General features: G+C 38.6%; 1 protein-coding gene across 1 annotated transcript in view; it reads left to right on the top strand.

Annotated features, from left to right (window-relative positions):
- PHACTR4 (phosphatase and actin regulator 4) overlaps positions 1-13,814 on the top strand; it is a 114,718-nt gene that overhangs the window by 4,277 nt on the left and 96,627 nt on the right. The gene's annotated exons all lie outside the window — the stretch shown is intronic.

Raw genomic sequence — 13,814 nt, 5'->3', positions numbered from 1 at the left:
GCAGGGAAACCGAAGTACAGGGGGATTCATCAGCTTTTCCTGAGCTCTATGGATACTAATTAGTAGACCTGGTGTTGAAATACTGAATTCGAATTGCTGTTTGTATCCCATCATAATGGATTTTCCATAACTTAATTGGTTCTCCTACTTTGGTATTTTTAGTTTAATCCCGTGGGCTTTCTCATGCTTTTCTAAATGATCCTGCAATGCTAGTACTTTTAATGAAATCTTGGTTGACATCCGTGGTCATTCTAGGAAACTGCTGCATCAAACCAGATGTAGTATTTGCACGATTGTAAGAATTCTGGCATGCGTTGCCAAATGCCTTCCAGAAATGTTCTGGTTTTCTCTCCTACCGGCTATAAATGAGGTTTCTAACCCGGCTGCCAAAACTGGGTGTGACCATGAAAGCTTGTTTTTTCCATTTGATGATAAATAGTGATTAATTTTCAAAGTACTCAGGTTTAAATTTTTTTATTGGACATTTTCTTCATTGTGCATCTTTTCAAATTAAAAAAAAAAATTTAACCACTGATTTTGAGATTCAAAGGAAAGGAGAGAAAGAAACATCGATTTGTTGCTCCTCCTCTCCACAATTTACTGGTTGACTCCTGCTTGAACCCAGACCAGAAGTTGAACCCATAACCCTGGCGCATCAGCAAGGTGCTCCAACCAACTGAGCTACCTGGCCAGGGCCATCTTTTCTTTGTTAATTTATAAGGAGCTTTCATACAATTTTTTCCATTTGTCTTTGACTTTTAATGGATTTTTTTAAAGTATTTTATTTATTTTTAGAGAGGTGGGATGTGGGACAGAAACATAGACCAGCTGCCTCTCACACATGCCCTGACCCAGACTGAACCCACAACCCAGGCAGGTGCCCTGACTGGGAATCAAGCCAGCGACCCTTCCTTTCGAGGGGTAGCACCCAACCAACTGAGCCATTCTAGTCAGGGATTTTAATGGATTTTTTAAGTTCTTAGTTGGATGAATGTTGATCATTTTGATACTTAAAAGGTTTTTTATTACCCTGGAAAGAGTTTGGCTTGCTAAAAACAGGTTACTCAAACCTTTCATTTTCTTTTGGAACCTCCATTTAGACAACACCCCAAGAGAGCTACATTTGGATAAGTCATAATCCTCTTATACCTCAGTTTGCCACTCAAAAGGTTATATGAATAATCTGTTAGGAGACTTTGGGTTATAGGTAACAGAAAACCTATCCCTGCCTTAAACAGTAGGGATTGTATTGGGTCAGCCAAAAGGTTTGTTTGGTTCTTTATGTAACATGGCTCTAGTAGTGCTTAGTTGTCTTTAAATTCATTCAAAACAACTTTGTTAGATTGTATTGTGACAGGTGTCATACCAGCGTGCATTCAAAAAAATCAAAATTGGTGAATTTTTGCATAGGCATTTTAATATTGAAGATGGAAGAAAATACACAACATTTTTAGCATATAATGCTTTATTATTTCAAGAAAGGTAAAAAACTAAAATGCAAAAAAAAAAAAGTACAGGGTATGGAGAGGGTGCTGTGATTAATCAAATGTGTTAAAAGTGATTTGTGAAGTTCCATGCTGGGGATTTGTCGCTGGACGATGCTGAACAGTTGGGTAGACCCGTTGAAGTTGATAGTGATCAAGTTGAGACATTGAGAACAATCAACATTCTACCATGTGGGAAACAGCCAACATACTCATAATATCCAAATGAATAAAGTTATTGGTGAACATGAAAAATGTATCTTTTATGGAAAAAAAACATCCAGGCTTTTTGGCCAACCCAGTAGTATTATCTCACCTAATAAGTTCTAAGATGAGGTGCCTGCCAAGTTGGTTAGTTGGTTGTTTCTCTGGCTCTGGGATCCTTTTCTGGCTTTCTGTGAATGTTTTAAAGAAACCTAGCTTTTTCCCCCCTTCTGTTGCAGGTTGCCTATGTGGGTAAATCGTGTTCCTCCTTTCACAGTAGGTTAACATAAATAATTCAGGAAAAGCCCCTTTCTTGTTTTGTAGTCTTCCCCTTTATTCCTAAACTGTTCTCATTTCTTGTATCCTATACTCACCTATTTTGATATGTTTGTTGTATGTCTTTGGTGCCTGGCTTGTAAAGTGTGTTGGAGTTCTAAGAATATGTTCAGTTCACATAAGTGATATTGTGCTATAAATGTTCCTTTTTAAAACTAACATTGCTTTTGTGATATGCTAACTTGCAACTTGCATATGCTTTCATAGTAACAATAATATTAACACTTAAATAATTTTAACTCTGTGGCAAGTGCTTTAAATGTTTTAACTCATACTTCTCACAACTGCCATGTGAGGTAGATATTATAAGTCCCATATTACAAATGAGAGAGACACACAGAGGTAACTCAAACTTCTACTTGCACTTTTTAATTGAATTTATTGGTGACGTTGGTTAATAAAATTACCTGCTTCCATTCTTCAGAGTCAGAACCAGTAAGTGGTGGAGCCTGAATTTCAACTCAGGCAGCCGAGCTCCCGAACCCAGGCGCGCAGCTGCTGTGTGTCTGACCTGGTTTACTCATTCAGTCACTTGGTGATCGAAACCTTCGCCTGGATTGCCTTCACCTGTTACCATAAAAAAATGCTAAAATAAGCAAATTTGTAAATGGATGGGAATATTTCTCTGAGCCATGTATCAATGGGCATGTTCAATTTTTGCCAAATATTGCCAGATTACTTTTGAGAACGGCTGTACTATTTACATTTCTATTGCCAGTGCATACCCACTCATTCACCTCCTCACCAGTCTTTGGTGTTACCCGTCTTTCTAATTGTTGCCAGTTTGGTGGTTGGAAAGTGGTGTTCTTGTTTTGTTTGTTTTTAATGGAAGTACATACGATATTATATTGGTTTTGGGAGTACAACATCACGATTAGACAATTTCTCTACATTGCATGATGGTCATCACCAGAGGTCTAGTAACCCACTGTCATTAGACAAAGGTAATATATTATTATTTTTGGAACTAATTTTAATTTATTATTTATTTACTTTTAAATCCTCACTTGAGGATATTTTTATTGAGTTCAGAGAGAAGACGAGAGAGAAAAACATCAATGTGAGAGGGAAACATTGTTCAGTTGGCCCCACACACACGTTCCCCGACCACAGACTGAACTCACAATCTAGGTACGTACCCAGACCAGGAATCAGACCCACAACGTTTCGTTCTTTTTAAGTGTGCAGGACAATGGTCCAACCACCTGAGCCACCCAGCCAGGGCATTAATGTAATATTGACTATAGCCCCCATGATGTACATTGTATCCCTGTGACTGACTTATTTTAAACTGGAAATTTGTACCTCTTGATCCCTTTCATCCATTTCAGCCACCCCCAGAGGTCTTAGTTGTTTTGATTTGCATTTTGAGCCCTTTTTAAGCCCTGATTAAATTTGAGCCCTTTTTTCATATACTTTTTTATATAAAATATTGTATAGACTATGTAGTATGTAAACTAAGGTATCTACAAACTTTGCCTGTTTTTCTAGTTGCTTTCTGGTCTTGTTGATTTGTAGGAATCTTGTATATTGTAGACATGAATCCTTTGTTAGTTTTAAACACTGCAAATAACTTTCCTCTGGCATCTATTTATATACTTTGCCTATTTTTTCCTACTGGATTGCCTTTCTGCTGGTTTGTAGGAATTGTGTGTTTTCTAGATACTATTCCTCGTTTGTTTTGAACATTGCAACTACCTTCTCCCATCCGTCAATTTCCTGTTAACTTTGTGATGTCATTAATTAAGCAGAGGTCCTAAACTTTGGTCTTACAGTTTAGAGTCTGGTTTAGGAAGTCTTCATTTACTCCTCGGTAACATAGGTGTTCCTATACTAGCTTTATGTAACTTTCACGGTTAGGTCTTTAGTCCATCTGGAGTCCACCTTTTACCTAGTATTGAGTAAAAATCCAGCTTTTTTCCCTCCATATGGTGAATTCGTTTGTCTTTCATCATCTGAATAACGATCTTTTCTGTGCTTTGTGATGCCACCTTTATCACATATTAGGTTCCCATGTATACACTTTATTTCTAAGCTCTGCATTTTATCCACTGGTCTTTCTCTTTGTTTCAGCGCCAGCAGCACAGTGTTTTTTATTACTGTGGCTTTGTGGTAGAGCCAGTTCTACCAGTAGGGCAGGTATCCCTACTTCTATTTTCCCTTCAAAATAGACTGTGCTATCCTAGGCCTTTTATTCTTTCATATTCGTTTTAGAGTTTTAGTTTCTCAGCATTGCTACAGGGATTTTTATTGGAATCTCATTAGAAAGGTATAGATTAATTTGGGGAAGAACCGATGTCTTTGATTGGAACACTGCCTCCCCAGCATTCAGTGAGGGAGGCTCCCTTCACCTCTTTTTGGTCTCTGCTAACATGTCCGAGAAGTTTTTCCTGACTGTCCTAAATTAGGTAGCACACTCACTCCCCACCATGCTCTCTTTATCTTGTTTAATCTTTTTCATAGCACTTGCTACTAAATGATTAGATTATTTACTCACTACTTCTCTACCAAAATTCATGGTGGTAGTTACTTTGTTTTGTTCTCTGCTATATCCCGAGTACCCAAAACAACACCTGGCCTATGGTACTCTGAATATTTGTTAAACAAATGAATATATTCTTTACACTGCTGAGGTTATCCTAATTATGACGTTTATTCTGGTCTTTTTAAAATTTAAATGTTTTTCTTGATAAACCTCTTGGGCATTGCTTTTAGGCCAATTACTATAGGCCAGACGTTGGCATGTTATACCTGTGCACATATGTGAGCCTGCTGTTTTCATAAATAGAGTTTTATTGGAACACCCATGTGCATTTATTTAAAAATCGTGTATGCCTTCTTTTGCACTGTAATGAGAGTTGAATGGCTGCAAAGGAGACCATGTGGAAACTGTACAGAAAATTTGCTGGTCCTTACTGTAGACGATCATTTAGTTGCTATGATAGATTGTGCTGTAGCTTCATTACATTTCAAGGTAGTTATTCCTGGTGTAGAAGAACACTGTTGGTTTTTGTAAGATGATTTCTATTCTTGCAAACTTGATTAATAACTCTTTTCTAGTTCTCATAGGTTTGCCTGCTGATAATGTTGTGTTTTCCACATAGAATATCATATCGTTGGCAAGAGTAACAAGCAGTCCTGACTGGTGTGACTCAGTGGGTTAAGCAGCATCCCACAAACCCAAAGGTTGCTGGTTCGATTCCCAGTCAGGGAATCGAATCCCAGGCACATGCCTGGGTCGTGGGTCAGGTCCCTAGATGGGGGTGTGCAAGAGACAACAGAATGATGTTTCTCTCATACATCAATGTCCCTCTCTTTCTCCTTCCTTCCCTCTCTCTCTAAAAATAAATAAAATCTTTTTTTAAGAGTGACAAGCAGAAAGACTTACATACCTCTTTCACCTTTTTCTTGTCTAAAAGAATTGGGCAGATTCTCAAATACTCTAGGTAACACTGGTGATAATAATAAGCATTCATGATTTAGTCCTGATCTTAATGTTATTGCATCAAGTTTCTCTATTAAGTATGGAAAAAATAATGTGATTTTTATCCTTTGGCCCATTAATGTAGTAAGTTTTATTGACAGATTCTCTATTATCTTCATGTCAACAGTGCACTGTTGGACTTGAGTACCTGTTATTTTGTTTAGGATATTTGCATTGAGGACCTACCTTAATTGCCATCTAGAGACCTATGCAGCATGATTACTCCCTATTTTTCCAACCTCTTTGCTGGAACTACAATTTAAGCTCTGTACTAGATGCTGGGGTACAGCAATAGCTAAGATAGTCTTTGTTCTTAATAGATCCCATTATAATGGCATAAACAGACATTTATACAATTGGTCTAGTCATAAAAGTTATGTGAACAAAAGGCTCTTCCCCAAAACAAATAAATCTTTAGCACTGGCCAAGCAGGTCTGCTTGCTTTTTCATGGACAGACCTCAGTACTCCTGCTTACAAGTTCTCTTTCTTAACACCCTTTCATCATTGCCTTTTCCATTCATCTCTGCCCGTGTGACTCCTACATAACCAAAAAGCAAGGTCCAACAATGGAAAGCATGCAATATAGTGATTAAGGGCTCAGGCTTCAGAGACAAATAGGTTCCAATTCTAGCCATATCATTTACAAGCTATGTGACCTTGGGCATATTGCATTACCTCCCAAAGAATCCATTTCCTTGTCAGTCAAATTGAGAATAATAAAACCTTCACCACATAGAGGATACAATTAATTAACCTGTGTGAAGGCTTTCAACACAGGGCCTGACAAGTCGCCAGGATTTTCCCTTTCTCTCCTGCAATTAACCCTGGACCACAAGAAAGTCACAAAGTCTCTTTCCTCTGACTTCTGATATTTGATGGCAGCTAAGTAGCATCACTTGTTTCATGTTTCATCATGTTGCCTAAACAGTAATTCATTATATCTTGGCTTCTGGTACTACAATTTAATAGCTGTTTGTGTCTTGAACAAATTATTTAAACTTTCAAAATGTCTTATTTTCTCATTCGTCAAACAATTATAACACCTATGTCACAGAGCTGTGATATAAGTTAAATGATCAATATACATAGAAACCTAGCAGAGTGCTTGACATGCTTCCTACTTACTAGCTGGTTTCAGCTTCAGTATTGTTAACAAGATTGAATGCTTCTTAAGGAATTGTGTTTGTCTTTGTAGTACTATAACAAGAGCAAAGACCCTGGAGTCTTAAGTTCAAACTGAACTCAATCACAGGAATGTTGTGCAAGCTGAGTAAGTCTTTCTAGGCCTTAGTTTTCTTATCTACAAAATTCAGAGGATAACAGAACCCAGTTCTTAGAGGTCATTGAGATAATCCACTCATTTAGCATTTAGCACAGTGCCTGGAATAAATATTGGTTTATGGGTAAACTGTTATGTGCCAGGTAATGCGTTAAATGTTTTATTTAACATTGTTCTAAACATTTTATTCTGTGAACCCCATAACCCTTGGCTACCTTAGTGCTACTCATATACTAATCTTTCAAATATTCACTGAACGAATGAGTGAGTGAACTAGCGAATGCCGAGTTACAGCCCACAGGAATGTTGCTTGTGTAAGCTGGAGGGTCCCAGGTGAACAATCCTCATTCCTCTGTGATGAGCTAGATAGAGTGTGAGCCAGGAGATTAGGCATCTGTAAAACGCTGGAGGAGATTATGGAAAGGGGGACTTTGTATATTGTAGAAATAAACTTAATGACACGGAAAGAAATTCCAGACAGTTAATTTATTAACTTTCTGACCTTAAGTAAGTTACTTAACTTCTCTGCCTCAGTTTCCTTATCATTAAATGAGAATACAAATATTGCCTTCCTTATAGAGTTAGTGTGAGGATTAAATGAGTTGTTATGTGTAAAAATTCTTAGAATCCTACTTGGCCCGTGGTAACATTATATAGACATAAACTGCAATTATTATTATAGGAAACAGTATCAAAAAAAACATGTACGTTATGCTACTTTTTTTTTAAAGATTTTTTAAATTCATTTTTAGAGAGAGGTGAAGAGAAGGAGAATGAGAGGGAGAGGATCATCAATGTGTGGTTGCTTCTTGTGCGCCCTGTACCAGGGACCTGGCCTGCAACCTAGGCATGTGCCCTGACTGGGAATCGAACTGGCAACCCCCCAGTTCGCAGCCTGCGCTCAATCCACTGAGTCACACCAGCCAGGGTGTTATGCTACTTTTTATAAAACACGTACATAGAGAAAATGGTATGAAAGTAAATACTTCACCCTGGATGGTATGGCTCAGTGTATTGGGTGCCAGCCTGCAAACCAAAAGGTCACTGGTTCAATTACCAGTCAGGGGACATGCCTAAGTTGTGAGCCAGATCCCCAGATGGGGGCGTGCGAGAGGCAACCGATCAATGTATCTCTCACACTTTGATGTTTCTCTCCCTTCCCCTCTTTATAAAAATAAATAAATAATAAAATCTTAAAAAAAAAAAAGAAAGTAGAAAATGGAGACAACTGTACTTGAACAACAATAATAAATAAATTAATTAATTAAGAATTAAATTTAAAACGCCCTTGCTGGTGTAGCTCAGTGGATTGAGCACAGGCCTGCGAAATAAAGGATTGCAGTTTGATTCCCAGTCAGGGCACATGCTTGGGTTGCAGGCCAGTTCCCAGCAGGGGACACATGAGAGGCAACCATACACTAATACTTTTCTCCCTCTCTCCTTCCCTTCCCTCTAAAGATAAGTAAATAAAATCTTAAAAATAAATAAATAAATATAATGACATTAAATAATTAAATTAAAAAAGAGAAAATAAATACTTCAAAATGTTGATAGCTATTGCTTGGTACTGGAAATATGCTATACTTTTCATTGTTTTTGACTATATTTTTTTTATGATGATCGTACCAGTATAGTTCTGGTGTAATTTAAAAATAACAACTAAAAACAAACCAGAAGAAGACTGTTGCTTTTCCACTCTGCCCGTGCCCTGATGATATTTAGCGGTGTGGCTGGTGTAAGAATGTGAAGGAGGAGTCAGTCTTCTCAATTCCCTTTAAAATGGGGCCCCTCAATTCCCTTTAAAATGGGGTTCCCTCTTTCAAGGTCGGGCAGCTCCCATACCTGGAGGCTCTGAGACAGCGGCCAGTTATGAGCAGCCTGGCGCCCAGCAACGTGGAGCCAAGGCTGATCTCCGTAGGTAGACAGGATGTGAGTCATCTCATTGGTGGGTTTTGTCAGGTTGACTGTAATTGTTTCTGTGCTTCTCCCTGGAGGTGTGAATGTGAAGTGATAGCATTAACTTTGAAAAAAAAACAAATACATCAGAAGATAAGCATCTAAACAAGTGGTTCCCTTCAAAGTATTATTTTGAGAACTCACACACTTATTTAAAAATTTTACTGTTGTTCAAGTAATTTTTTTATTTTGGTGGGGGAGGGAAGTCAGACCTATTGACTTCAAAGTCAGTTTGTTTGAAATAGTTATCTAGCTCCTGATGTATTAAAAATGCGATACCGAGTGTTTTTTTCGATGTGGTCAAATGGGTATTCTAATGCATCTAGTGACATTCTGAGTTAGTGAAAACATATTTAAAAGCAGTTTATGACTAAATATCTAGAGTCATCAAATCCTTATACCCTTTACATTTTTTAGAAATTTATTGAATTGAGAGAGGGAGACATCGATTCATTGCTCCACTTATTCATGCATTCATTGGTTGATTCTTGTATGTGCTCTGAGGACTGAACCCACAACCTTAGTGTATAAGGACAACACTCCAACCAACTGAATGGCCTGGCCGGGACTTTTTTTTTTCCCAGTCCTTATCCCCTTTGTTCCAATCTTCCCCATCTGGTAATCTAGGCTGAAGAAATAAGCTGAAGTATGGAAAAATCTACATATTTCATATAATAAAACACTTGAAGTCAATAATACTGTGTTGCACCCTGGCTGGTGTAGCTCGTGGATTGAGCATGGGCCTGCGAACCAAAAGATCGTGGTTCGATTCCCTGTCAGGGCACAGGCCTGGGTTGCAGGCCAGTTCCCAGCAGGGGATGCACCAGAAGCAACCATACACTGATATTTCTCTCCCTCTCTCCTTTCCTTCCCTTCTAAAGATAAATAAATAAATAAATAATTAAAAAAATAATAATGATACTGTGTTGCATACTTGAAAGTTGTTGAGAGAGTAGCTGTTAAGAGTTCTCATTACTAGAAATAAAAATTTAATCGTATGGTGACAGATATTAACTAAACTTATTGTGGTGATTATTTTGCAATACATACAAATATTGAATCATTGTGTTGAGCAACTGAAACTGATATAGTGTTAATATTTCAATTATGTCTCAGTTAAAAGAAGAAACTTGAAACAGCCTAAATATTCAGCAAAAGAGAATTAGATATTAGTGGTTAAGTAAATTTTGGCACATCCATTAAAATTATTACTATGAGGACTCCATAGCAACATGAAAATATGCATAAGATATATGAAATTAGGTTAATATGTCACAAATTATTTGTACACTATTCCCACTTTTTAAAAAGATTTTACTTATTTATTTTTAGAGAGAAGGGAAGGAGAAAGAGAGGGAAAGAAACATCGATGTGTAGTTGCCTCTCAAGTGCCCCCAACTGGGGATCTGGCCTGCAACCCAAGCATGTGCCCTGACTGGGAATTGAACTGATAACCCTTTGGTTCATAGGCTTGTACTCAATCCACTGAGCTATACTAGCCAGGGTTGCCCCCACTCTTTTTAAAACGGTATCTTAAGCTCTGACCAGTATGGTTCAGTTGGCGGGGCATCTTTCTACAAAGCAAAAGGTCACTGGTTCAATTACCAGTCAGGGCATGTGCCTAGGTTGCGGGTTCGGTCCCTGGTCAGTTTGCATCTGAGAGTCAACTGATCAATGTTTCTCTCTCACATTGATGTTTCTCTCCTCTGTCTCCCCTCCCTTCTCTCTAAAATCAATAAGCTTGTCCTTGGGTGGAGATTTAAAAAAAGATTCAACTGCTGTGCTGTACTGCATACCATTTGCATAATTTGTTTGGGGGGCTTGTGTTGGTGAGGAGGAAGAGAATAGCCCGATAACTGTAGCTGATAGTAGTTCTGCTGCCCAGCCTGGGGGACCTGTGTCTGAGTCCTGTAGAGAGAGGGCTGCTGTGTTCTGACATTTCACAGTAGTCAGTCTCGATGTGAGTCAGTTCTCATTCATTGTGCTGGGTACACAGTGGACCCTTTTCAATCTGGAAACTTATAAAAAATGCCCTAGAATTGTTTTATGATTTCTTCAACCTTTAACACTCTCTCATTGGAATTGTCTTCAGCTGCTGTACTTCCTTGACTGGGCCTCTAATTTTATCCTTTTTTTCCCCTCCTATTTTCCATATCTGTGTCTTTTTGGTATACTTTCTAGGACGTTTCCTCAAATTTATCTTTTAATCTTTCTATCAGGGTATTACCTCTGCTTTCATATTTTTCCATTTCAAAGACTTGTTTTCCCTTCTGAATATTCCTTATTATAGTTTCCTCCTGTTGTTCCATATATGCAGGTATTTTTTCTTTTCTTTTAGGAATTTCTCTTTAGTATTTTAGAGTTTTGTTTTCTCTTCATTGTCTTAGTTTCATCCAAGTTTCTTCCTTCTGTTTGTTTTGGTCTCTTTTTTTCCTTTTAAAGAAAAGCCTTCTGTCTGGGAATCTGTGTCTTTCTGCTCATGCATAAAAGTTGGGGGCTAAAAGCTGATTGGAAGCTCTGTACGTAAATATGGGAGCCATTGACATGATGTCACTTGTCTGTGAGCCAATGACCATGAGGAACCATCAGCTGGGAGACCTCAATGCTATTGTCTTTTTTTTTTTACAATTTAAAATGTTATGGCTTTCTGGTTTCATCCATATTGTTTTTAAATACAATATACAAAAACAGAAGAGAGCTGGATAGCTTGGTTGGTTGGAGCATTGTCCTGATACATGAAGGTTGCGGGTTTGATCCCCGTCAGGCACATACAGGAGTCAACCAATGAATGCATAAATGGGTGGAATGGTGGATCAGTGTTTCTCACCTTTCCTCTCTCTCTCTTTCTGAAGTCAATCAATAAAAAATTTTTTTAAGTAGACACCAGTGATTTTTTAAAATGTAATATATTATTGAATACATTCAACAGAATTTAAGTCAGGAACAGCCAAATGGAAGAGATGTATAGAAGGGGGATACAGAGCTTCCTTGCCCTGTTCAGGGGGTCCCACCCTGATAGCACCATTTCAATACCATTACTGTAGAATTTTCATGTTGGGCTTCATTTTCCCCAAAGAAGAAGACTCATCTGCCCAGAGGGTAAAGGTTGGATACCAACATTCGGGAGCAGAGTTTAGGAAAAGTCTACTGATTTCCCCTTCTTTGATAAAAAAGATTTTATTTATTTATTATTAGAGAGGGGAAGGAAGGAAAACATCAATCTGTGGTTGCCTCTCGTGCATCCCCCACTGGGGACCTGGCCCCACTGCAACCCAGGCATGTGCCCTAGACTGGGAATCGAATTTGACCCCTAGACTGAGGTTGAATCCTGCAAACTTGGTGTATGGGGAGAATGCTCTAATAAGCTGAGCTGCCTGGCCAGGGTCGGTATGATGCCCTTGACTGTACATGGTGACCCTTACTCCAGAGATTGTCTGTTTTACTCTCTCAAGAGCATAAACCTCCATATTTCTGCTGAGGTGGAGGAGAGGCAGTTACCTAGAGGGTACAGTGAGGAAGGGAACTAGTCCTTCCATCGGTCTTTATTAGCCGCTCTTCATCTCCACTCCCAGGGACACCACTGGTTTGTTAATTCCTGAATATATCAGACTGTTTCTCAGCTTTCTCCAGTTTCTGGTCTAAGATTCAGTGTTTTTAGGTTTGCCAGGCCTATTATTACTCATTCATTTGCTTTTCCATCTGCAAAATTCTGTTATGTTTACTGCCCCCTCTCCCTTATGCTTTAAAACAATATTTTAGTGCAGTTTTAGTGGGATTGGGAGGGGAGAGGGTGGATAGGGAAGTGAGATGCATGAGAAATCACAGCCATTGTCTTTATCCAGAACTCTTCAGTTGTTTTTTTTTAAAGATCTTATGGGATATATTCCATTAGTTACAGGCAGATTACTGGGATTTCTCTGTGCCTCAATTTTCTCATCAATAAGATCACAGAAACGATAGTACCTACTTCATGCTATAGTGAGGAGTAAGCAAAATACCGTATATAATTGTTTTAAAGAAACACATTTTCTATCTCTGAAATAAGAATATTTATACAGGTCCAAGTATGTTATAAACATTCAATAAACAATATTGTAGGTTCTGTGAAACGTGGTAAGACATACAATGCACTTGGAAGAGTACCTGAAACAAGGTGTGCAGTAAATGTTAAAGACAGGATCATTATCACTATGCACACTAAACCGTTCTTTTTGTTTTAAAGATTTTATTTATTTAGAAAGAGGGAAAAGGAGGGAGAAAGAAAGGGAGGGAAGCATTGATGTGAGAGAGAAATATTAGTTGGTTGCCTCTGGCACACCCCCAGACCTGGGACTAAACCTGCAACCCAGGCACATGCCCTGATCAAGAATTGAACCAGCGACCCTTCACTTTGCCAAATGATGCTCCACCAACTGAGCCACACCAGTCAGGGCTAAACCATTCTTAATATTCTGAAACCTGCTTATTCTACTTATTATTCTCTATCAATAGATGTAGATCTACCTTACTCTGTTTAAAGTTATATGATATTCTGCCCTGGCTGGTGTAGCTCAGAGGATTGTACACAGGCCTGCGAACCAGAGGATTGTGGTTTGATTCCCAGTCAGGGCACGTGCCTGGGTTGCAGGCCAGTTCCCCTCGGGGGATGCACAAGAGGCAACTATGCAGTGATATTTCTTTTCCTCTCTCCTTCCCTTCCCCTCTAAAGATAAATAAATAAAATCTAAAAAAAAAAAGTTATATGATATTCTATTGACTGGATTTACATTTAATTATTCCTCCATTGGTGGACACTTTGTTTTGAAATTTTTTTCTGAAATACCAGTAGTGAATGGCTGGTAATACATTTTTATACACTAGTTCTAACATTAAAAAATATTTTTTTAATTTATTTTTAGAGAGAGGGGACGGGAAGGAAAGAGTGGGAGAGAAACATCAATGTGTGGTTGCCTCTCATGTGTCCCCTACTGGGGACCTGGCCTGCAACCCAGGTGCATGCCCGCCCTGACTGGGAATCAAACCAACGACCTTTTGCTTTGCAGGCCCGTGCTCAATCCACTGAGCTACACC

Source organism: Artibeus jamaicensis, unplaced genomic scaffold, assembly GCF_021234435.1.
Source record: "Artibeus jamaicensis isolate MK-2021 breed Jamaican fruit bat unplaced genomic scaffold, CSHL_Jam_final scaffold_847, whole genome shotgun sequence".
Taxonomy (NCBI): domain Eukaryota; kingdom Metazoa; phylum Chordata; class Mammalia; order Chiroptera; family Phyllostomidae; genus Artibeus; species Artibeus jamaicensis.
The sequence above is the reverse complement of the archived record's forward strand: the minus strand, read 5'-3'. Positions and strand labels throughout refer to the sequence as shown.